Source organism: Carlito syrichta, unplaced genomic scaffold, assembly GCF_000164805.1.
Source record: "Carlito syrichta isolate Samal-C Ts95f unplaced genomic scaffold, Tarsius_syrichta-2.0.1 Scaffold288787, whole genome shotgun sequence".
Lineage (NCBI taxonomy): Eukaryota > Metazoa > Chordata > Mammalia > Primates > Tarsiidae > Carlito > Carlito syrichta.
The window spans coordinates 88832-115245 of record NW_007232883.1 but is presented as its reverse complement, the minus strand read 5'-3'; the positions used below and the strand labels follow the sequence as shown (position 1 = coordinate 115245).

General features: G+C 42.2%; 1 pseudogene; it reads left to right on the top strand.

The window, feature by feature from the left end:
• LOC103255967 overlaps positions 1–25619 on the top strand; it is a 317052-nt pseudogene extending 291433 nt beyond the window's left edge.
• The last annotated feature ends 795 nt before the right edge of the window (positions 25620–26414 follow it).

The window sequence follows — 26414 nt, the reverse complement described above, 5'->3', positions numbered from 1 at the left end:
CTGAAATGTGATATTCTACACTAAAAGGCCATTTTAATAGGCCTCAAAATAACATAAAATGTAGTTCATCCTGACTCATTAAAAAGAACTTCTTTGCCCTCATGATTTCAGACTCTTCCTCTATGAGAAAGGGAACGATGACCTCTGTGTTTTCCAATTAAGCCTGGCTAATTTCTTTCTTGTGCAGGAAATTCAGAAGAAGAACCACAAGGCATTGTGGATGTTGTCATCCCCAGGCTCCCACACAACTGCAGTTGCTCTGCACCCACACACAGGCAGGTTGGGGCACAATTCCTTATTGAACAACACACACCAGTGGTCCCCTGGAGGTCAGGCCCTCTGCAGACAGGTGTAGCACTTTGCCCTCGGGTGCCCCTGCCCTCCCCCCAGCAGGCAAAGTAAGGGAGCCCTGGGCCAGTGCACAGTTTACAGACTCTCCAAGGCATCAGGCCAGAATTTTGAACTTGACTATTGTTGCTGAATACCAGGGGTTTGGTCAGGCCCTGTTGCTCACCACACAGAGGTGAGTATTTTCAGGGAAGAAGCCTTTTTATTTGGGTAATATCAACCAAGGAGAATGAAAGATTGTCAAAAAATTCATCTCCCTGGCCCACTGAAGTCAGGGGCGAATTTATATATGTATGTATGTATTTATTTAGAGTTAGAGTCTTACTCTGTTGCCCAGGCTGGATTCCAGTGTCATGCTTATGGTTACTGCAGCCTTGACCTGCTGGACTCAGGTGATCCTTCTGCCTCAGCCTTCCAAGTAACTGTTTTTTTTTGACTTATTGTAGAGTCAAGGTCTCACCAAGTTGCCCAACTAGTCTCAAACTCCTGAGCTCAGGCAATCCTCTTGTTTCCGCTTCCCCAAGTGTTGGGATTACAGGCATGAGCCACTGCGCCTGGCCTAAATTTATTTTATTTTTTTAGAAACAAGTTTTTGCTGCATTGAGATTACAGATGTGAGTTACTGTGCCTAGCTCAGGGGTTAATATAATGGGGCAGGCATGTAGAAAACAGGCACTTGGGAGGAGTAAAAAAGAGGAGTTGGAAAACATGTGGAGTCTGGCATCTCGTTGCCTGGATGTGGTGATCTGGTGAGGTTCAGTCTCTTAATTTGATAGGCCCAAGGATTGATTTCCCAGAAAGGAACTCAGATAAGACAAATGTAACTTTCCATCTTTAAGGTCAGGAAGGCCAATTTCTATGTTTATTTATTTTTTAAATCCTGTAGTCATTAGTTCTATGGAGAAGTTGGGTCAGTTTCGTTACTATTCTAATAAGCTTCTGATGTTAAAACATATTGCATAAACTGGGCTCGGTGGCTCAGCCTGTAATCCCGCGCCTTTGGGAGGCTGAGGTGAGTGGATTGCCTGAGCCCGCGGGTTCGAGACCCGTCTGGGCAGCGAGACCTCATCTCTACAATAAATCAAAAATTCAGCCGGGCGTGGTAGCACATGCCTGTAATTCCAGCTACTTGGAAGGCTGAGGAGGACGGATTGCCGGAGCCCAGCAGGTCGAGGCTGCAGTGGCCTGGAGCAGCCACTTCACTCCAGTCTGGGCAACAGAGTGAGACTCCAATTCAAAAAAAACAACAAACAAACAACCATATTGCATACTATGTGGTTTCACTGAGTAAAAGATGTGCATGTGAACAAAAAATACATACACATGGAAAAACACAACAGCATTTCTGTTAGGATAATAATATTTTAGGTGACTTGAAGTTCCAAAATTTGGCAAATCTTTTTTAAAAATGTTTTGTTTTTGTTTTTGCCTTTAGTATAATATTTTTAAGTAACTTATTGTCTCTGTGTTTCTCCAGTTACAGAAGTAGTGTATGGATGCATTCTCTCTGTAAAATGATAAAATCAAGCAATGCTGAAGTCAAGAACAAATCAGAGATGTCTCCTTGTTCTGTCATTGCTGTTTTCCTCCCTAAAAATAATTCTGCCACCACTTGACACTACTGCTGTAGCTCTTTTTCTGGGCATTTATTAGGTATAAGGTTTTTAAGACGTTGGGTAGGACTCTTGCTGCCCTCCCAGGCTCCCCTGAGCTTAGAGCTTGGTCCAGTAGTGAAAGAGGAGGCTAGCGCTCTCCACCCAGGGTTCCCTAGGCAGGACCAGTGTTGGCCAGAAGCCATCATGCATCCAGGGCTGCAAAGAAAGACTGGGCCCAGTGGGCATGTGGAAGAGTCTAAGGGCTAACCTGAGAGGAGATTTACTCTGCCAGGATGGTGTCACCTCCTTGCCAAACACACATGTGGGTCTGCTCCTGCTGCTGCAGGTGTGGACCCTGAGAATGCTGCCCCAATGTGGCCTGGAAAAGTCTGTAGTTCTTGAGCTGTTGAAGTGCTCCTGGATTAAATAAAGAGGGCTGCAGAGGGGTGATCCCCACTGAGATTGCTGACACCAAACTGTCCCACCAAGTAAGTGAGTGCCATGCATAGCCATCAGCCTAGAGCTGTGTTGTGGGAACTCTGGCCTCAGTAGACAGAGAAGTGTAGAAAGTACCCTCTGAGCAAATATTAAGGGGAGGGAGGGGATAAGGTGAGAAAATGAAGGGAAGGAAGGAGGGCAAGGAGAGAAAAGAGGGAGAGAAGGGGCACTGTGCAGGATGGGCTGCTAGACAAAGAGGCAGATGGTGAGACCACCACTGAGAAGGCCACATGTCTGCCCCTTCCCGTAGTCCAGAAATTATAGTTTTACTATGGAAAAAGACCTGAAATAGTGATAGAAAAATACATTTTAGGATTTAATGACTGACTGCTAGGGCTGTGGAGCAAATTATGGCTTCAAGGATGAAAACTAAGTGCTGGAGCCAGAGTCATGCCCAAGAAAAAAAGCCAGGAAGTGGTCTTGTTTAAGGGAGGATGTGACAGCTTCAGTACTGAACACTGTTATGGACGAAATTGTGTCCTCTCAAAATTTACACTTTGATGCCCTAGCCCCAGGACCTCGGAATATGGCTATATTTGGAGGGCCTTTATAGAGATGATTAAAATGAGATCATATGGAAGGGCCCTAATCCAGTATGACTGGTGCCCTTACAAGAAGAGGAGATTAGGAACCAGACACTCATGACAGACAACCACATGAGGAGGATACGAGGAGAAGATGGTTGTCTATAAACCAAGGCCTTAGAGGAAACCAACCAACTCTGCTGACACTGTGGTCTTCTATTACTATTGTTACTTCTTTTGATTTACTTTTTTGGAAGGTAAAATGCACTTTTTCTCCCTCTTATTTTTATTTGTAGTTATTGAGGAAAAAAATGCCTCACCTTCCAAAAAACAAATCAAAAGACAAAATAGTAACAGTAGAAGTAATAGTAATCATAGTTAACAGAATTCACAATAGTAGTAACAAATCAATAATGCACATTGTTTGAAGAACATTTGCGAAGTACCAGAATTACAAAGTATTGGAATTATAAAGTGCTAAAACACTGCTTTATACACTTTATTTTTAAATTTTTTGGCAGAGCATTTTTTTTTATTCTACAGGAAGGTTAGGCTCAGAGAGGTTGGCTCTCAGGACACACAGCAAGCTTGACTCGCACACCAGGACTTTGCTCTGCTCTCTCCTGGGATTTGCAGGCTGCTTTCTCAACTCCTGGAATCATAGCACTCAGAGTTAGTGGTAGGCCTTGAGGCTGTGCTTGGGAATAATGTCTAGCCTGAGTTAGTGTAACTGTCTCTACATTGAGGAAAAATGACACATGAAGATAGTAACACAGGAGAGGAGGATAGAGCTGTCACACATACTGTTCAGCTTACTGAATGGGAGGACTAGAGATGGTGGAGCTGTAAGCCAGGAGGTGGGTTTGGGGGTAAGCACTATTGATGGTACAGATAGAGCTTTGGCATCAATCAGGAAAGAGAACGGAATTGCAAAGAGGAACAAAATTGGGTATTAAAAAAGGAACTACAGCAGCAGAGGGAAGGAAGGTTAAAGTTATACTGAACAATGGTATGTGCTACATGACACATGAGAATTTGTATCGAGTGGATGTTTTTCTGGAAAAATACAAATTATTAATGTTAGCTTAGACAGTAGTGGTGCAGGTGAATGTTTGCTCTGAGGTCTCCCATGCCTGTCTTGGACTGTGATATTCCTACTCACCACTGAACATTGACCTCAAAGTTGTCTTCCTTGTAAACCTTCTCAGCTCTGCCTACCCCCCAACTCTGGGTGAAGGAGTTAGAGTTTCTTGTGCTCCCCTCAGAACGTGAACAATGTGCCTCTGGCATGCTCCCTACAGTGTCATGTACACATCTTTTTCTAGCAGCTTTTTCCACTCTGGGCTCTCACAGACAAGTGCTGTGTGTTTCTTCTCTTCACACCGTTGACATATTCTCCCACACAGAATCATATGATTGATGAGGCCCATGGGCTTCAAGAGGGCTTGGGGTGGACAGCAGGACAATTTATGGTGATGACAGCAGATCAGAGGAAGATGGCAATCACTACGGAGGATCTAAAAGCATGAGAGGAACTTGATGGAGAAAGTTCTTAGAGGAGGGCCAAGGAGATGCAGCTCAATGTTTGAGTTTAACATAGGAAAGAAGGAAGCAAGGCCTTGGATAAACATGCTGTTCTTCAAAAAGTCCCAAGAAGGAAAGTCATGTTCTGAAGATGGGGATGTGGGACAAGAAGCTGGGAAAATCTGGGAGAGCACTGAAGAGGACTTTTAGAGTGATGCCCAGTGTCCACTGGGCTTGGGATTCCATCCATGATCAGTGGGGGACACTCAGCAGAACACTGGGAGATGTAGGAGGAGAGAGACCACCTGACTGGAGGTCTGATGGAAGGAGAGGGAAGGGTCCCAGCCCCAGAAGGGCTTGAGAGAGCCGGGCTCTGGGATGCCAGAGGAGGGAGTGGCTGGAAGGAAGCAGCAACATGTGCAACGAGAAAGCATATCTGCCTTCCTCAGAAGGAGGGAGACTACGGCAGGTGGCTTTTGTAGTTCCTGTCTCTTGGTTGGCAGGAGATGACAGATGATGTCTCATGAGGTGGGCTCCATGAGAAAGTAACCACCCAGAGTTGGAGTCTATTCTGATGAAACAAAAGCTGATATCAGGATTTCACCTCCAGTGTCTTTTTCTTCCCAAGCTCTGCCTGAGCTGTGGTTCCTTGCTGACTTCCACACCTGTTTCCTTGTCCTCCTGCCAGTGCTTGCCTGTAAGTTGTGCCTCCCCATGCTAGGATGTGGTTCCTTGCTGACTGCACCTGTTTCCCTGTCCCCCCTGTCAGTGCTCACAGTGCTCGCATTTAACATAGATTTACATAGTGGTTCACAATCTGGTCACTGGCTAGAGACCTCACACTGAAGTTCTGTTCCTCCCTGACTTCTTATCTGCTTCCCTGTCCTCCTGCCAGTGCTTACTTGTAAGCTTTGCTCTGACAGCTGCTCATCCGCAGGATTGACAGGAGGATGCTGCAAACATCAAGAAGCCTCCTCCCCACTCTTTCTCCCCTGTTGCTATCCCTCAGGTTCCTTCCCCTTCTTCCTACCTGGAGACCCTCTTCCTCACTCTATGGGACACACAGTGATGGGCTCTGTTTCCAGGAGGCCGAGACTTCTCCTGCCTCTCCCATGAAGAGCATTAGCTAATTGCCACCTGGGTGACCCAGGAGATGGGGTATGAGGTTGTTCAAGTGGGAGCTGAGGATGGGCCTGTCCAAAGATGCAAGGATAGGCCGTGCTGAGGTGCAGGCCTCAAGGGCCCCTTGGCCTAGAGGGTCACAGCCTTTGTCCACCTGTGGAGCCTCCCTGGGCCTTTGGCAGCAGAAGCTGGGTTTCCTTCTGCTCGATAAAACACACTGTCTTTGAGTCAGGCAATAGCATAATAGCTTGTGGTTTAAGAATCACAGTCATGATGCCTGTAGCGCCTTTGGAAAGGAAAATAAACAGAAGAATGGCTTCAGCTTGCACTCCAGTGGGGGACCTTAACAGCAGGCATTTCATTTTGGAAAGCACGACTCTTTTCCTTGGAAAAGATCCTGCATGGTCTGGGGCTGCCCCACTTCTCAGCGACCTGAAGGCCTTGGTACCTTGGAGAATGGCATATCGACTCTGGCAAGGTTTTAACCTAAAACTAAATGTGTTCAACCTGGGTCTGCTTGGGCATGCTTCTGACATTGGTTTTGTGATCTGTGCTTTGACATTCAAGTGTTTTGTCTTCTGACCATGATGGGATGACAGAACCAGTGTGAACTGGAAATAACTCAGAAATGAAAGCAGAATGTGGTACTGAGTGTTGAGCAGACACGCGCGTCCCAAGCCCTTGGTGAGGGCACTGCTTCTGAAGAGGTTTAGGCCAGGTCAGACAATCTCCTGGGAATCGAAGGCTCCTGGTGAATGCTGCACGTCAAGTCCTGTGTATCTGGAGTTTTACTGGCAGCCACAGAAAGTCATCACTTCCTCTCTTCAAATGAAACTTCCTCCAGCTGACTGCTGGCTGGGCCACAAGTGAAGCATGGAATCCCCAGTTAGGCTGTCCACTGCACCCCACAGTAGAAAGCAGCGGGACTCACCAGGAAGGAGCACACTATCCTAGAATCTTCTGGGAAGAGCTGCCCCCAGGCCTTGCTTTCCCCTGAGTCATGTGGTGTGTGCCCATCATGGGTGGTATTGTCACCGCAGGTCCCACCAATGATGTTGTCACTGGTCTTAACCCTAAGTAATGTCAACCTTAAATAGCAAGATTCATGAAGTGTGATTACATGGAGAGTTTATTTGAGCCCATTTTATTTGAACTCATCTGAGCATGGCACTCAGGACATAGGTTCAAGTTGCCCTGAATATACATTCCCATTAACAGTGGTTACAATTGGAATTTTAAGGAAAAAGAAGAGGCCACTCCTAAGTGGTTACCAAGAATTTATATTAAAATGCATAAGCTGTTGTTTGGCATACACTGTTCTTTGTATCATAGATTCCAGGAACCTGAAGACAGTGGGTGAGGCAGCTGGCGAGAAACAAAAGAACTTTAAGCAATTGCCCTGGGCATGTGTGTAGGAGTGTTGGAGTATGTGTGACTGAAGTCCCACAGACCTGTCTCTCTAAGCCTGATGACTTTTGCATACCTCAGGTAGCTCAGAGTGCACTGAGCTATTTTTTTTCTCACTAATAAAGAAATTTGTTTTTCCTTGATTTCCCAAACTTATAAGGGAGAGGCTACCTGGTGAGACAGCCCCTGTAGGGTGGGAACCTGCCTGGTCCAGACTTGCTTTCTCTGCAGAGACCTCAAACCACAGGCGTTCACTATGAAGCCTCATCCAGGGCCAGGTTACAGGCATGAAACTGCCCTTGCAGCAGGAAGACAGGCCCTCTGGAGCTGCTTTCCAATATGGCAATCCCCAGCCACTGTGACAGGCCAAGATGTGGCAAGTCCAAATGGAGGTGTGCTGTGAGTAGAGAATCTACACTTTATTTCTAAGATTTAGTATGGAAAACAATGTAATGTGCTCCATTAAAATTGTATGTTGATTATATCGCAAAACAATGTTTTGGATATGTTGCGCTAAATAAAATATATTATTAAACTTAATTTCATGTATTTCCTTTCACTTTTAAAAAGTGTGATACTAGAGCATTTAACATAGATTTACATAGTGGTTCACAATCTGGTCACTGGCTAGGTGGTCTGGAGTTCTTACATTTGGGGTGGGGGCTGACAGGAAGCCTAAGTTCCTTCACTTTCCCGGACCTGATCTTAGGCGCTGGGGGGTAAGTGTCTGGACATTGCCTCTTTCCCCCTCATCTGGCTTCTTTCTGCTCCTCCTCCAGGGAACAGCCCCTGGTCAAGACTGGTCTCCGCAGATATGAATATACCCTGTAACAAGTCATGGGGTTAAAGAGTCAGGGGATACAGGTAAACAACCAACGCAAAGACAGCTTAGTCTTCACTCTTAATGTGATTGTGAACACTGCATGGAAATTTGAATAATTAACTTTTTTGATAATAAAACTGTTTGCTGTGCTGTTTTGAGGCGTAAATTATTTTATCATTGCCATGTGTGGCAGGCTGGGTATGGCTGGAGTCACTGGGGGTGAAAATGTTCGCCAAGACAGTTATGAATTAAGAAATGTAGATTTATTAAAGGGAAGATATGTTGTGAAGGGCACAATGGGTCAAACAGCAGAGAGTGTCTGCTGTCTGCAAAGAGGCAGGGGCTGCATTAAGGTATGTATTTACATATTTATATTTTAAAATTGTGGGGTACAATTCAGAGTTAGGTATACAGATATTCATTGTGCAGGTACCCTTGTTGATGAGGTGTGTCCCCCCTTGCCCAGGCAGATTTCGACTACTGTCAATCCCACCTCCCTATCCCCCCACTCCTGCGATCTCCCACTACTGTCAATCCTTTTCCTGTAGTATTACGATAGTTGTTTAAGGTCCACTTATGAATGAGAACATATGATACTCAGTTCTTTGTTTCTGTGAAAGATCACTCAGTATTATAGACCCTAACTCCATCCAGGTTGCTGCGAAGTTCATGATTTTGTTCTTCTTCATGGCTGCATAATATTCCATTGTGTGTATATGTACTGCCTTTTTGTTAATCCAGTCCCCTTTTGATGGGCAGCACGTTTGGTTCCATGTTCTTGCTGTTGTGTACAAGGCTCTGATAAACATACATGTTCAGATATCACACTGAGATACCACCTAACTCCAGTCAGAATGGCCATCATAAATAACCCAAAAAAACAGATGCTGGAGAGGATGTGGCGAAAAGGAAACCCTTTTACACTGTTGGTGGGAGTGTAAACTATTACAGCCTTTGTGGAAAACCATGTGGCGATTCCTAAAAGTTCTAAAAATCGACCATCCATATGACCCTGCCATCCCCCTACTGGGAATATACCCAGAAGAATTCAAATCACTCTATAAAAAAGATAAAGGTATTTATAAGACCATATCAGGGGTCCACTGTGGGCCAGGGAACTGTTTTGGAAGGAAGTCTGCGAATGGAAATTTCCAGAGGTTTGGGAAGTGGCTGATTGATGATGGTCTTTTGTTTCCTTAATATAAGGTTAGTTAACAGTAATAGTTAACTGCTTCTTTTTTACCATACACCAGCAATGCAGTGAATGGCTAACTACTTTGTGTTTAGTAGGAGCTAACAGCAAATGTTTTATAGCTGTCTAACTGGGTTTTATAGCTTTCTGCTGTTATCAGTAAGTCTCTTTATAACATTTGTTAGTTGTCATCTTAGGATTCCCTTCCTCAGTTTACTCAATTTACCTAATTGCTGCTGGCCTAATTGGGTCTCATATTCCTCCACAGTCATCACCTACCTGCTGCCATCAGTGTCCCTCCCATAAGTGTAATAAACCAATGTCTCTCCCTGCTGGACATTAAGGTAACTTTGAAATCAGTAAACATGACACACAAGCCCTCTCAGATTTGGGGGTACTGCATTACAGGGGCAATAAGAACCATCTGTAAAGGGTGACAGTAAATGTTTCCAGCTTTGTGGATCACAGAGTCTCTATGGCACCTCCAAAATTCTGCTATGCTATTGATAGAATGTCTAGAGCAGCTGTAGATAGTAAGCAAACAAATGCATGGCTGTGTTCCAGTAGAACTTTCTTTACAGTGCAGGTGTGGGCCACATTTGGCCTGGGGGCTGTGGTTTGTCTATAAAAGCCAGCAGTTTACCTAGACAAATTTTCCTTGGACTAGAAAGACACAGTTTTCATTCATGGAACCTCTACTGTGTGCCTTTTTTGAGTTAAGGGCTCTTTCAGGGATAACCTGGGATGTATAATTATCTTTCAAAGTGAGTGTTACTCTTTGCTGGTACACGGATAAACACTAGAGTGGGCATCAGGTGCAATATCCCTCCCCCAAGCCTTTCTCACTCCCCACCTCTTCTCCCTCTTCTCCTCCTCCCCTTTTCCTCCTCACCCTTCTGCCTTCCCCCCACTCTCTTTCCCACCTCTTATATTTCTCTCCCTTCTGTCTCTCCCTCTGTCTCACTCTCCCCATCTCCTCTCTCCCCCCTCCCTCCTTCTCTCTCTCTCTCTCTCTCTTTTTCTCTCTCTCTCCCCCTCTCCTCCTCTTCCCCTCTCCCCCTCTCCCCTCCAGCTGGCTTTCTCTCCCCCCCTCTGTCTCCCTCTCCCTTCTGTTTCTCCCCACTGGCTAGGTTATAGTTTGTATCTTGAGAGGCTCATTGCTGAGGAGGCTGAGTACAGCGTTAGCATTGGCCTGGACCCATCCATTCTCCTGAAGCTCAGTGAATATTAAATGTCTCTCTGGCTGCCTCACACCCTGTCTGAGAATTAAGTGGACACAAAGGTGTGTCCTGTCACCTGTCTTCAGCTTGTACCTCACAGCTCATGTCCCTTCCAGTGTCAGGGCAACTTCACCTCCTCCCTGGGCAGAGTTTCCTCCCAGCCTAGAAGCCTGCCTCTCAGGGAGTTGTGCAGTGACATTGTTACAGGCTGCAAAAAGTCCATTTTGGTTATATTAAAACAGTCATTTAGAAAATGTTGCAGTCTTGAGCGCTGCACTGCCAGTCTGCGATCCATCCTTTTTTTTTTTTTTTTTTTTTGTGAGTCTCACTCTGTCACCAGGCTGAAGTGCAGTGGCATACTCACAGCATCTCCAGCATCGACCTGCTGGCTGCTGGACTGAGACGTTCCTTCTGCCTCCACCTTCCAAGTAGCCAGAACCACAGGTGTGTGCTACCATGCCTGGCTAATTTTTTGATTTATTGTAGAGATGAGGTCTTGCCAAGTTGCCCGGGCTGGTCTCGAACCACAGCTTCTTTAGTTATAGCTCTTGGTTGGAGTATCCTGAGTTCTTGTCTCACAACCAAGAAGATAAAAGGCATGGACACCAAAGAGTGAGTGAGATGGAATTTATTAAGTGACGGAAAAGTTCTCAGCAGTGAGAGGGGACCTGAAAGTGGGTTGCCAGCAATGAGGCTGGGATTGGGGGTTTTTATGGTTTCAGATGGGAAGTATGTGCTGATTGGTCGACAGTAACGATTGAAAATGCACCAACCCAATTGGTCAGTAGTAAGGACCAGAAAGTGGCACAATATCAGGGAGAGGATTGAAAAGGGTCAATCAAGAAAAAGCACACAAAATGGGAATGCGGGAAAGGGGAGGTGCGTGGACCAGGAATAGGTTTTCTCATTTAGGTCTGTGAGTTTTTGTCTGGAACTTGTAGCTTAGTTTCTTCAGGCAAAGTGAGGAAGTTTTACCAGAGATCTGCCTTGTCTGCCTCACCGGTTTCTTCCTTCCTCCTCTCTAAAAAATGCCCTAGAAACTTGTATTAAGCTGAATTGGGCTCAACATAGAAGCTGCTTGAATTTAAAAGTAAACATTTTTACCTTGTCCCCCTCTTCACTGTCCTTGGATTTAGAACTGTTGCTGGTACTGAAGGAAACACAACAACCATCTTCATTGAATCCCCTGATAAACAGGAGATACAAACACAAAACTGCACATCCCTGGAAAACCCTCTACCGGACCTAGATAACAAATGGGCTCTGCTGAAGTTTTCTAAAACTCAGACACGTATCTGTTCCCTTAGCCTCTAAATGAGAACTGCTTTTTTTATGTCTTTGCATTAATTTTATGTGCAATGCTTAATTAAGCCTTGTGAACTAGGACTCTTGGAATAAACAAAAAACTGTAACCAACTAGAAAGTATGTGGCCCCAAACTGTTCAAGGTAATTGTAACTTAGAAGAATGGCAAGACTGATAGAATCTGAACACCAGTTTGTGACAATAACAGTTTGGGATCTAAATGCTAATTAAGAAAAAAGCTGAGTAATAACCATAAGACATATAGTCGTTATTAATCAATAATGAGAAAAACATTAAGAACTATATGTTTTATTATAAATAATAGATAGAAACTCTGCCTAAACAAACAGGTTTTAGGTGGATACACAGCCTGCTCCCTGATCCCATGGTATCGGAATGAAACTCCTTACTTCTTCCAGCTTTCTGCCTCTCATATTTGATTTAACTGTGAGAAAAGCAACTGATTGTTAAATCGGGCCGTAGCAGCATCTGCTGCCTGTCCATCTATGGTAAGGCCTTCCCACAGCTGAGGGATGTTTCCATCATGCCAGCATCACAGCCGGGCCGCAGCAGCTGGGTACAATCACACATGTCCCCAACGGCTGGTGATGCTGAGCCACATGATGTTCACGTGCTGGGTTGCTACTTGTATATTCTTTTCAGTGAAATGTCTCTTCACAACTTTTGCTCATTTCTACTGTTCAGTTTTGAGAGCTCTTTATATTCTATATAGAAGTCCTTTTTCAGGTCTATTGTTTCCAAATATTTTCTCCCTGTCAGTAGTTTGTCTTTATATCCTTTTAAGGGCCTTTCACTGAACATGTTTTTTAAAAAATGTTTTTTGGCCGGGCTCGGTGGCTCAGCCGGTAACCCCACATCTTGGGAGGCCAAGGTGAGTGAATGGCCTGAGCTTGCGGGTTCGAGACCTGCCTGGGCAACTTGGCAAGACCTCATCTGTACAATAAATCCAAAAAAATTAGCTGGACGTGGTAGTGCGCACCTATAGTTCCAGCTACTTGGAAGGCTGAGGCGGAAGGATCGCCAGAGCCCAGCAGGTCACTGCACTCCAGTCTGGGTGACAGCATGAGACTCCAACTCAAAAAAAAACAAAACAAAACAAAATGTTTTTATTTTGTTTAAGTCAATTTTATCCATTTTTTTTTCTTTTATGGAATCATACTTTTGGTGTCATATCTAAGAACTCTTGCACTAAACTGTAGGTCTTAAAGATTTTATTTTATATTTTCTTCTAAGTATTTTATAGTTTTACATTTTTCATTTAAATATATGTCCATTATAAGGTAAGTTTTGTATAAAGTGTAAGGTTGAGGTTCAAATCCATTTTCTAGCTTTGGATACTGGATTTTTCTAGAAACATTTGTTGGAAGGGCTATCCTTCCTCCACTGGCTCACTTTTGCATCTTGGTCAAAAATCAAGTGGGCATATCTTTGTGGGTCTACTTCTGGGTTCTGTGCTCTTGTCTATTGATCCATGTGTCTACATTTCTATCAGTGTCATACTGCCTTGATCACAGGTGATACATAGTAGGTATTCCTGTTGGATAGAGTAGATCTCCCACTCTGTTCTTTGTTAAGATTGCTTTTGCAAGCCGGGCTTGGTGGCTCAGCCTGTAATCCCGCGCCTTTGGGAGGCTGAGGTGAGTGGATTGCCCTAGCCCGTGTGTTCAAGACCTGCCTGGGCAGTAAGACCTCATCTCTACAATAAATAAAAAAAAAATCAGCCAGGCATGGTAGCGCATGCCTGTAATTCCAGCTACTTGTAAGTCTGAGGCCGAAGGATCACCGGAACCCAGCAGGTCGAGGCTGCGGTGGCCGGGAGCAGCCACTGCACTCCAGTCCGGGTGACAGAGTGAGACTCCAACTCAAAAAAAAAAAAAAAGATTGCTTTTGCTATTTTAGAGCCTCGCCTTTCCTTAGACATTTTAAGATATGCCTGCCTATACCTAGAAAAAAAATCTTGCTCTGATTTTGATAGGCATCGCATGAAACCTGTAATCAGTTTGGGGCAAGTTTACATTTCGAGTTTTACAGCATAAAGATTTTGTATAGAATTTAAGTTTATGCCAAAGATTCCATTTTTTGGAATGATAATAAAAGCTATTATGTTTTTAATTTTAATTTCCATGTAGTCATTGGTAGTATATTGGGAAAATTAGTGTTTGAATGTTGATTTTGCATTATGGTCCTTGTGAATTTACTGCTTCCTGATTAGTTTTAGAAGTTTTTTTTTTCTTTTTTTCTTTTTGTAGATTCCTTGGGATTTTAAAATGTAAACTATCGTGTTATCCTCACATGTAGATAATTTTATTTCTTTATTTCAATCTGTATGTCTTTTGCCTTGTTACACTGGCAAAAACTTTCAGTACAATATTGAATACAAGTGGTTAGAACCTTAGCAGGGAAGCATTCAGTCCCTCACCATTAAGTATAATGTTAGCTATATTTTTGTTTGTTTTCCTAGGTGATCTTTATCAGGTTGAATCATAAAATAAGTTTTAAAATGCCTTTCCCTTTTATTTTTTGGAGGCATTTAAATAGAATTAATGTTAGCTCTTTGAATGTTTGATAGAATTCACCAGTGATACAATCTTCCTTTTTGGAAGGTCCTTTTTGATAGATATAGAAATAAGGATTGATTGTTATTCTCTTTCTGCAGTTAAAAAATGTTATGCCACTTCCTTCTGGCCTCCATAGTTTCTGAGGAGAAAATTGATGTTTTTACTTATAGGTGAATTTACTTGTTAGGTCAAACTAGATTGGTCTGTGATCCGGTGCCATGTGAAAGATGCAAAGAACTGCACAGAAGTTAGATTGGGGGAAAAAAAGCTTATTTGGAAAGTCAATTAGATAGAGAGAGAGGAGATTTACCTCCCCAAGTTAGGGGAGAGGGCCAAAGCTGGGAAAACATGGTGGTCACAGCTCAAAGAGCCACATGACCTGACCAGAGTTTAGCAAAGCAATGGCAAATGGCTTCTTGAGGTTGAATTCTTTTAAACTTTCCCTTTGATGGTGGCAGGTCATTACGGTGACTGGGTGGTGGTCTGTTTCACATCATCACAAAGGGGACATGTAAGCATAGGTATTGACATCAGGCAATGGACAGCAGGCAGGTAGGTGGGTTAATCACATGACTCTTGCCATGATGATGGGGATTTATCTGTCACAAAAGTCATAAAGGTTAACTTGGTTTCTTATGGCTGGAGGCAAATACTTGAAATAAAAGCTAATTAATACAAAACAAACTGGATATAGGGGTTTGTAAGACAACTGTCAATAGCTACCTCTAAGAAACTGGCTCTGTCTTTGGCTAGTGATTAGAAGGTAAATTAAGAGAAACTGCTAGAAAAACATTAGAAAGCTAAGCGATATCAAACGGCTGCTCTTTGGGTATATCAACTCCATCTTGGTCCTTTCATTATCTTTCATAGCTTTCAATTTTTTTTTATAGATTTCAGGAATCTGATTACGTTGTGCCTTGATATAGATTTGGATGGGGGAGGGGAGTCTAGCTTTTTTATGTATTCTCAGCTTCTCAAATCTGTAGGTTTGTATCTTTTACCAATTTTTCAGCTGTGATTCCTTTAAATACTTTTTTATCTCTATTTGCTTTTTCCTCTCATTCTGGGGATTCCAGTGGTATAGATGTTAGATCTTGTGTTCATGTCCCTCAGGTCCGTGAGGGTTTGTTCATTTTGTTTTTCAGTCTGTCTTCTGTTTTTTGAAATGGGTTATTTCTAGTGTTGGGTTTTCAAGTTCACTGATTTTTTTCCTTTATACAGTCCATTATACTACTGCATCCATTCAGTTAGATTTTTACAGTTCTTTTATCTTCAGTTCTAAAATTTCCATTTGGCTCTCCTTTATATCTTCAATTTCTTTTCTTTGACTTTCTAGTTTTTCATTTGTGTCCAGTGTTTGTAACTGCTTGTTGAAGAAATGTTATGGTGGCTGCTTTTATATCCTTGTTAGATAATTTCAACATCTGTAGCATCTCAGCATTGGCATTTGTCAATGGTCTTGTTTCATCCAACTTGTAGCACTCCTGGTTCTTAGGATGGTGAGTAGTTTTCAACTGTATCCTGTACATTTTAAAGTTATGTTATGAGACTCATCCAGGTTTCCCACTCTATTTCTGCTGACATCAGTCACCATGAGGAGCTGCTGGAAGGTGATGGAGCTGGATGGTGGCTGCTGGAAGGTGATGAAGGTGGCAAAAGTCTTGCTTCCTATGAGATCTCTGAAACCACTCTAATGAAGGGAAAGAAGACCTCTTTAACTCCAGAAGGCGATGAAAGTCCAGGATCCCCTTCATGGTCTCCACTGACCCTGCAGGAGTGGTGCCTTGTTGATTTCTGCCTAGCTACATTGCTCCTTTCCTAGTTCCTTGTCTGGAGAGAGCAAGCTTCTCCTGGGGCTTTTTTGTCTGCTATCCATTGATCTTTCCCGTGTATTGGTTTTTCAGCACTTAGTTTAGGATATATGAAGAGAAACAAAAAGCAAACTCACTGCCATGCTGTACCACAGATTCCAAAGCTCCCAGCTGATTTGCTTTTTTCTCTTCAGCTCTAGGGTCTATAGTGTTTGTTTTATTGAATACCCAGGGTTTTAAGCTGTTCTTAGTGGGAGGGATAAGAAGAAATGCACACACTTCATTCTACTTCAGAAGAAGCCTGTTCTATAATTTTTAATTTGAAAGCAAAGCAATTGCCTTCTCTTCTCCAGTAAGCCCTTGTGTATTTCAGTAATTACATTCCTTACCACTAACACAACTAGTGCTCCAAGAAGGCACCCCATGTTTGCTCTGGGCTTGGGCACTTTCCTGTCTCACTCAGCATGTACTCTGGGGCAGCTGCCCAACCTGAGGAGCGCTGGCCTGTGGCTCACTTTGGTTAAGGCTCATTAGGTGGTCAGACACCATTCTAAGGGATCTACAGGGGTGAGCTCATACAATCTCATAGGAATCTGAGTATTTGCTCTTATTACTCTCGTTTTAGAGATGAAGAAATCAAGTATGGAAGTGTTTCATACTTTCCCAAGATCATGCAGCTATACAAGAGCAGGGATTGAAAACCAGAGCCTTAATTAGTGGGTTGTGGCATCTGTTTCTGTTGGAGAAATGCGTAAGGATTTTGAAAACAAAAATATGTACCAAAACATCATCTCTTCATCTTATTGGGGTAGCTCATCTGTGTCTATGTGGTACTCAAGTAATCATTATTCATCAATGGTGTGCTGACATTGTTATGGTTTGCCCATCTCCACAGGTAGGCAGTGTATGCAGTACTTAAAAGTAGGCACAGCAGAGCTGGACTGACGGAGTGATCTTAATCTTCATAGCACTGCAAACAAACCAAGGGGTCTGGGCAAGTCTGCTAACTTCTGGAGAGCCTATCTGCACAATGGGTGTAATGGTGCCAGTTCCAGAAGGTGGTGTGGGCAGCTGATGGGGTCCTGCACGGAGAGCTCCACAGGGTCTAGATACCATGAGGGAACATCAGTTTTTCTGATGGAGTCTGAGTGCTTGCATCAGTCCCTGGGCCATGCTTCTTCTCAGGGTTGGTGCCATCCCTGAGACACCAGTGCCTCTCTCTCTCCCCTGGGAGCACTGCAGAACCATCCACAAGAAACTCTGTCCAGTTGGGGCTCCTCAAGAGTAAGTTCTGCTTATGTGGGTTCATCCCTGGACACAGCAGATTTGCCAGGTGTCTCAGGGCATGGGTTGAGACATTCAACATCGTACCTCACACTGACGTGTTCTACACTATTTGCCATGGTGGAATAAAGACTTGTGTTTCTGTGAAGTCTTGTGGTGCTGTCTGTGATGCCTGGTATTGACCAGATGCTGTGGCAGGTTGTGTTTTTCCAGAACTCAATGTTCAGGGCTGACATTTTGCAAACATATTCAGCTGTTTTCAGAAACAAAGTTGATAAATCTCAATAAATTTAAATACTTCCTGAAATTTGTTCTGTATATTTTTTAAAAATTTTCATGTAAAATGAAATGTATTCAGAAGAGAAGAGAATCCCATTACCTCTTTGAAATGTCTGCGTCTGCTCTAGAATTTAAGGCACTGTTTCACTCATACATGTAGTTCCTCCATTTAATTACAACTTTATAGAGAGAATCTTGCTGTGGCTCTTTTTGAATAGCTTCTTCCCACATCCATGGCCAGGGAAAGAAGAATGTCATAATATTTATTATAGCTTTTGTACACTAGGCTTCTGCTGCTGAGTTTTTAAGTCTTTTAGCACCCAAGCTGTAACCTTTGCAGGGATTTGTATTAGTGACAAAGCAGTACTAAACAATGGCTACAGAGCATGTATTCTAAATGCCAGATGGGAATTCATCAGTGTCAGGATAGGAATTTCTGAAAACACAGACATGTTGGAGGAGGCATACAATGAGGGAAGCTCATCTTAACTTGTTTTTTCTCTGAGCATACCTTCCCACACATTTTGTACCTTGCCAGTACAAAGGAAAGACTTATCTTCCCTCTTCTCTTCCTTAGATAAGAGACTTATTTTACAATCTTACTTCCAAGTTGTCCTCATCTTCAAGTGTGAGGGACTTTGGGAGTCTATGGACATATGGCCTCTCTGGGAAACCTCCAGAGAAGGATAGCTGGAAGATGGCACAGGTGAAGGAAATATCCAGAGATGTAAACAATGTCCCAGTACACGACATTGACAATGTGCATGAAAGATCAGACCTCTGATGTTACAGATGGACAATAGAGACTCCAACATCCATCACAATTTTGGGGAAACTTTAAGCAGGTGTCACATAAAATTGCACACTCTGGGGGTGTCCAACAGAAGCAAGCATCCACATCATCTAGGCTAAAACTAACTTTTTGATTTCTAGAAATAAAAGATAGTGGACTTTGTAAACAGATGACATTCCAAGACCATATTCTTTCAGAATACTCAATGTAATAATGAGTCTGAGTTTTGAGGTGCTCACTAGACTCCAGACCCTGTGACCTGTTTGTCTCTGTGTTGCAGGTAGGGCTTTCCCATGATGGTTGTGTCCTGCACTGTCAGGATGTGCTACCTCCTCGTGGCACATGTTGTGGGATGAAATTAATAGACATCCATTGCTTGAAGACTAAAGGAGCCTTGATCCAGCACACACAGCATTCAGAAAACGACTCTGACACCACTCTGGAGAAGAAAAGGTGCTCGCCCTGGGGATGTCACATGTTAGAACAGACCTGCGGCACTCACAATCTTACTCGGTGAGTGCAGGAGTCTCATGGCCTCCTCTAGGTGTCCTTTCTCCCTAAGGGTGAAACAGAACCTGCAAGATAACGTACTCAACTTTCCCCTACAGAAAAATCTGTATATTTCAAAACACTTCTTGCTACTTTAGGTGGGGAAAGACACAGACTCACCCAAAAGTGCCTGTGCTATTTTACTGTTATTTCTCCTAAGTACAGTTTGTCTTCATGTAACCACTTTTCATGTTAAGGTAATTAGCATTCAAGTGTGTGCCCTCTGAATATAGACTCTTTCTGGAAAAAGCATAAAGCCTATAAGGAAACACTTTGTGAAAAAAATAAACTGATCCTGGACAAAAGTTTTTGGAATTTTCAGTTTCTTTGACTTTCAGAAGCCTGCATTATGTAGGATTGCATTTTATCCATTTATGTTTTTCTCTGGAGCTTTTAAGTTATTAATTAGAAGTCCAGAAATTTGACTTGCAGAAGATTATGAGTGTCCTTAAAGAATATTTTACACATTCAACAACCTGGGGTAGTCTTTCATTTGCCTACAGTGCATGTGATTTCCATCAATTACACAAAAAGTGGTAGAAGGGCAGAGCTTAAGATGGCACCCGGACAGGTCAGACTGTGAGAGTCTCCACACAAGCAAGTGTCCATAAAGACTCTCTGCGTAAGTAGGTATACGCTGGTGGGAGAGTGAGAGTCCATCCGTCTGAGGGGAGACTCGGATTCATGCACCTGAGTCCCCTATTTGAGGGTGACTGCAAGCCCCCACCAATCTGAGATTGGAGTGCAGGTGCACACAAGGTCATCTGCTATTTGCAGGACTCTCCTGAGAAGAGCCTGCTGAATCCAGCTGAATCTCATTGCCTGATGCCTGACCCACACCATCACCTGTTATAACAGATCAGCTGGAGCCCCGGATCTGGTCAATGGAGAGAGCGGATCAGGGAGAGACAGAGAAGATCCCCATGCACAATGAGTAGACACTGACTGCAGCCATTTTCTCTGTTCCAGGACCAGGCAGAGACCTACATTGCGCTGCCCAGCTCTGCCCCGCCTTTAACTTGGGACCTAAGGTAATCTCATCAAACTGAGACAGACAGAAGCCCCTCGCCCATGCTGGACCGGGCACTGACAGGTCAGATCTGAGTGGCAGACTTGACAGGCAGAAAGCCAGGTGAGTCTAGATCTGATCCACCTTCCTTCCAAAGTAGGCCTGGGGCATCTGACCCAAGCTGTAAGCAACCTTATCTGCCTGTGCTGAGAGCAGAAGGGAGGGGCTACAGATCAGAGCTGAAAGGACATTGGACTTACAGGAACAACGTCAGAGAGAGTTTGGTTCCTTGTTTTTATTTTTTTATTTTTTGTCTGTTTTGCTCATTTTTGTTTGTTTTTTGTTTTAGTTTTTTTCTCTTTTTGTTTTTGATAACATTTTCACATTAGCTTTGTTTCTGTTATTTTATGATTTTTTTCTATTCTTTAGACTTTTTGTTAGACTGTGTGTATGATTACCTGTATGTTTTAGGGGGTTTTTTTTAACTCTTTTCTTTGTGTCTCTTTTTGTTTGTTAGTTGGTACGACTCTCTGTTTTCCCTCTTACTCGTCTCTCTCCACCTTTCTCTTGCCCCTCCCCAACCTTCCTTTTCCCATTATTTTCTTTTTTCTTACCTCATTTTGCTTCCAGGGAGCAAACCTATACCCCTACTGCATGGACATATCGTAAGGCAGTGGGAATTGGGTTCCAGGGTGCTAATACACCTGTCAGTGGATACTGGGATTTGCATATAGATTCTGAATCACAGCTCCCCCCTCAGTTAAATAAAAACTCCAAAATGTACAGCCCCTAACCCATAGTCCAGCATCAGAACTGAACAAAGTCAGAGGATCCTCATAAGGAAGAATAAGAGACTGAGCAAACAAAAGGAAAAGCAACCTTGCCATCCCTGAACAACAGAATTAAAGAAGAGGGAGGGAATGGTGGGTGAAGGAAAATCTACACTAGTGAAGCTATCAAAAATCTACACAAGTGAAAAACCAAAGAAGAGTATGGGTCTGACATAGACCCCTAGGAGGTCAGACACTGAAAAAATAAACATCATAATGCAAACAATGAAGAGCACCCAGAATGACTGGTCTCAAGCTACAAACCCAGATATCAAGACGTTAATAGGATAAAAAGAATTGAGGAGGGACAAGAGGAAAAAAGGAAGGAGTTGATAACTGAGATAACAGCAATAAAGAATACTGTGAATGAAATAAATAACAAACTGATAAGCATGGAAAGCAGAATTAGCCAAGCAGAAGAAAGAATCTCAGAGGTAGTGGACCAAAATATAGAACTAACCCAAACTGTCAAAAACATAGAAAAAGAAACTTAAAAAGACAAACCAAAACCTCCAAGAGATGAGCAATTATTTCAAGAGGTCAAACCTAAGAGTAATTGAACTTCCTGAGGCAGAACGAGAGACAGAGAGCACCCTGGAACAAACAATCCATGAAATTGTTCAAGCAAACTTCCCTCATCTCATCATTGATGCTACCATTCAAACACAAGAGATTCAGAGAACCCCTTCAAGACAACAAATGAGAAGACCAACTCCTCGACACATAGTAATTTGCCTAAACAAAGTAGGTATAAAAGAAAAACCCCTAAAGGCAGCAAGAGAAAAGGGTTAGAATACCTATCGGGGAAGATCAATTAGAATAGCAGCAGATTTATCTACAGAAACACTTCAGCCTAGGAGAGCTTGGAGCCCAATCTTCAAAGTTCTCAAAGATAAACAATTTCAACCAATAACCTACCCAGCTAAGCAAAACTTCATCACTAAAGGAGAGTTAAAATCTTTCCCAGACATTCAGTCCCTATGAACTTACGCTGCCTCTAGACCAGCTCTGCAAGAAACACTTAAGAAGGTAATAAACACAGAAGAAAGGGAAAAAAGAACAACAACATTCTTCATAGGAGTGCAAGAAACAGAATGAAAACACACATGAATCAACCCAAAAGTCAAAAGAAAGCCAGCAAACAAACAGAAACAACAACAACTCTCATGACAGGGATAAACTCTCACATTTCAATAATTAGCCTGAATGTGAATGGACTAAATGCACCACTGAAAAGACATAGAATGATAAAATGGATAAAATATCATAAGGCAACAATATATTGTCTCCAAGAGAGTTATCTCATCAGAAAGGACACTCAAAAACTCAAAGTAAGAGGATGGGAAGCAAAATTTCAAGTGAATGGAACACAAAAGAAAGCTGGAGTTGCAATCTTAATATCAGACAAAATACGCTTTAAGGTATCAAAAATTTTAAAAGATACAAAAGGTAGCTTTATAATGATAAAATGTTCAATCCATCAACAAGAAATATCCATCCAAAACATGCATGCACCCAACATAGGAGTACCAACTTTAATAAACCAGCTTCTAGGCAAACTTAAAAAAGATATTGACTCTAACACTATCATAGCTGGGGACTTTGTACTTCACTCACAACCCTAGACAGATTATCAAGACAAAAAATCAGCAAGGAGATCTGGAACCTCAATGTGACTATTGACCAAATGGAATTAATTGATACCTATGGAACATTCCACCCAACAACCACATAGAACGTACGCCAAGGTTGACAACATCCTTGGCCATAAATCAAGCATAAAGAAACTTCGTAAGACTGAAATTTTGACATGCAAGTTCTCAGAGCACAGTGGAATAAAAATGCATATCAATACCAACAACCTTCCCTCAAGACCCACAAAGACATGGACACTAAACACCATGATGCCAAGCAACTCCTGGGTCAACACAGAACTCAAAACAGTGCTTAAAAGACACCTGGAAACAAATGAAAATGCTGAAACATCTTACCAAAACCTCTGGAATGCCATGAAAGCAGTAGTAAGAGGGGAATTCATATCTCTACAAACACACATGAAGAAAATGGAAAGATCACAAGTTAACAGCCTAACAAGTCACCTAAGGAAACTGGAAAAGCAAGACAACCAAAACCCTAACTTCAGCAGAAGAATCCAGGTCACTAAAATAAAAACCCAAATCTGGGACATAGAAGACAGAAAATACAAAAAAAATCAATGAAACAAAAAACTGGGTCTTTGAAGGAATAAAGAAGATTGATGGTCCCCTAGCTAGACTGACCAAGAAAAAGAGAAAAAGTTCAGATAACTCAATCAGAAGCACGAAAGATGAAATCATAACCAACCCTGAAAAAATAAAAAAGATTATCAGAGATTACTATATACACTTGTATGGAACAAACTTGAAAACCTAAAAGAAATGGAGGAATTTCTGATATTACACAACCTTCCCAGGTTGAAACAAAAAATTGAGGCCCTAAATAAACCAATAACAATCCAGGAATTTGTGTCACAAGAAAACTACCTACAAAAAAAAAAGCCCTGGATCAGATGACTTTCCAGCAGAATTCTACAAAACATACAAGGAGGAACTGATATCAATCCTACTGAAAGTATTCCAGGCGATTGAGAAAGATGGAACTCTCCCCCAAATCATTTTATGAAGCTAACATCACATTGATACACAAGCCAGGTAAAGATCCAACAAAGAAAGAGAACTACAGGCCCATATCCTTGATGAGCATAGATGCTAAAATTCTCAACAAGATCTTCGCAAACCGGATTCAACAACATGTATCAGAAATCATCCACCATGACCAAGTAGGCTTCATCCCTGGGATGCTCTACTGGTTCAACATTCGTAAGACCATAAACATAATCAAATACATCAACAGACGTAAATACAAAAACCACATGATTATATCATAAGATGCAGAAAAAGCTTTTAATCAAATCCAGCACCCCTTCTTGATTAAAAAAAGGGCCTCAAACATCTAGGCATAGATGGAACATACCTCAAAATACTAAAAGCCATCAACAAGAAACCCACAGCCTACATACTGCTAAACAGACAGAAATTGGAGCCATTCCCCCTCAAAACTGGAGCAAGACAAGGATGCCCACTCTCACCCCCCCGGTTCAACATAGTATTAGAAGTCCTACTTAGACCAATCAGAGAAGAGAAGGTGATCTGGGGTATCCAAATAGGAAAAGAGGAACTCAAGTTATCCCTCTTTATAGATGACATGATTCTATACCTCGAAAATCCAAGAGAATCTGTCAAAAACCCCCTTACATTAATATATGACTCTGGCAAAATCACAGGGCATAAAATAAATGTGCAAAAGACAATGGCATTTCTATATACAATAATAAACAATCAGAAACCCAAATGAAAAGCACAATTCCATTCATAGTAGCCACACACACACACAATAAGAAATACCTTGGCATCTTCCTAACCAGAGACGTGAAGACCTTTGCGATGAAAACTACAAAACACTGCCCAAAGAAATAAAGATGACACAAACAAGTGGAAAAATATTCCATGCTCATGGATTGGGAGAATCAACATTGTTAAGATAAGTGTGCAGCCATAAAGAAGAACAAAATCATGAACTTCACAGCAACCTGAATGGACTTAGAGTCTATAATACTTTCACAGAAACAAAGAACTGAGTATCACATATGCTCACTCATAAGTGGACTTTCAACAACTATCATAATAGTGTAAGAAAAGGATTGATAGTAGCAGTAAACTGCAAGGGTGTGGGGGTGCTGGAATGTGGAATTGGCAGTATTTGGAAACTGCCTAGGGAAAGGGGGATATACCTCATCAACAAGGGTACCTACACAATGAATATTTGTATACCTAACCCTGAATTGTTGCCCACAATTTTAAAATTAAAATTTTTTTTAAAATTGATCAACACTCACCTGCCCTCCTGCGGGACTCAGCGTTCAATGGCATTTCGTTCATGTTTACTAATTGCTGTTCCCTCTGGTATATTCCACGGGAGGCCAGGGGATGGGGTGCCCTGTGCCTTACTGAGACCTCATCTGCTCCACTTCTACAACTCCATACCAGGCCCTGGAGGAAGAGCCTTCCTTCAGTCTTATGCCTGCTATGCATGACACCTGAGATGAGAATGTTCACAGGGACTCTGCTTGGAAGGAATTGTGCTGTAAATGTTCCAAATGCTCAAGGCACAACGAGCGGGAAAGCAGGAGGCCCTTCTGGCCCTATTTCTTTTCCTGTGTCCTTGAGGGTGTGCCTTGTCCCCATCTGGAGTCTGTATCGGTGCAATGGCAGCCTGCTTTCTTCTGGAAAAGTTGGGAGAGCATATGAGAATATGCCCTTTGGATTCCCTGATATTAAAGGCAACATGCTCTAATGTCAGGGAATCTGAAGGGCAAATTCTCATACATCCAATACTGGTCTTGGACAACAGTATTCCTTGGTATTTTCTTTGTAGATCATCATATTATTTACCTACTAATACGTCATTTTCATGTCTGCTTTCCTAATCTCTATGCCTGTAATTTCTTTTTTCCTTTTTTTTCCTTATTGCAGTAGCCCAAACTCATGAGAAGAAACTTTTTTTAGCCATTCTGTAACGTAGATCTGATTGCAGCAAGAAATTCTTTTTGTTTTCCTTCATTTTAGAAGCATTTCATTTCATCTTATTTTGAAGGAAAAATTTACTAAATATAGAATTCTGTGTTGACAGTTCTTTTCTTTTGGCCCTTGAAAAATGGTGTGCTACTTCCTTGTGCCTGTGTAGTTTCTGATAAGGAATCTGCAGCCATTCAAATAGATTTTCCTCCTATAGGTAAGATGTCCTTTCTCTTTTACTGCTTTTAAGAATTTTTTTTTCTTTTTCTTTGTTTTAGCATCCCCCTACTGGGAATATACCCTGAAGAACACAAATCACTCTATAAAAAAGATACCTGCACACGAATGTTTATCACAGCATCGTTCACAATAGCAAGAACCTGAAAGCAACCATGCTGTCCATCAAAAGAGGACTGGATAAAAAAATGTGGTACATATACACGATGGAATACTACACAGTCATAAAAAGAACAAAATCAGGAATTTTGCAGCAACCTGGATGGAACTAGAGTCTGTAATACTGAGTGACCTCTCACAGGAACAAAGATCTGAGTATCACATGTTCTCACTCATATAGTGGACCTTGAACATCCAATGTCATACTATAAGAAAATGACTGACAGTGGTGGGAAACTATGGGGAGAGGGGAAGGGAGATGGGATTAACGGTAGTAAATATCTGTCTGGGGATGGAGAGACACCTCTTATCAACAAGGGTACCTGACCGAAGCAAATTTGTATACCTAACCCTTAACTGTACCCCACAATATCATAATAAAAAATATTGATTAAAAATTAAAAAATTAAAAAAGGAGTCTGAATATGTTGTGACTTAGTGTAGATCTTTTTTTTTTTATTTTTATTTTTTTTTGGCTTGTTCCTTTTTAGTTTTTGTAGCTTGTTGGGTTTTAGACTTAATTATTTTATCAAAGTTGGGAAGTTTTTGGTCATTATTTATCCAAATACTCCTCAGCCCCATTCTCTTTCTCTTCTTCTTCTGTAGCACCAGTGACACCAATGTTGGATCTCAGATCCTTGAAGCTGTGTTCATTTTTTAATTTTTCAGTCTATTTTCTCACTGTGTTCATATTGGATGGATTTTATTGATCTA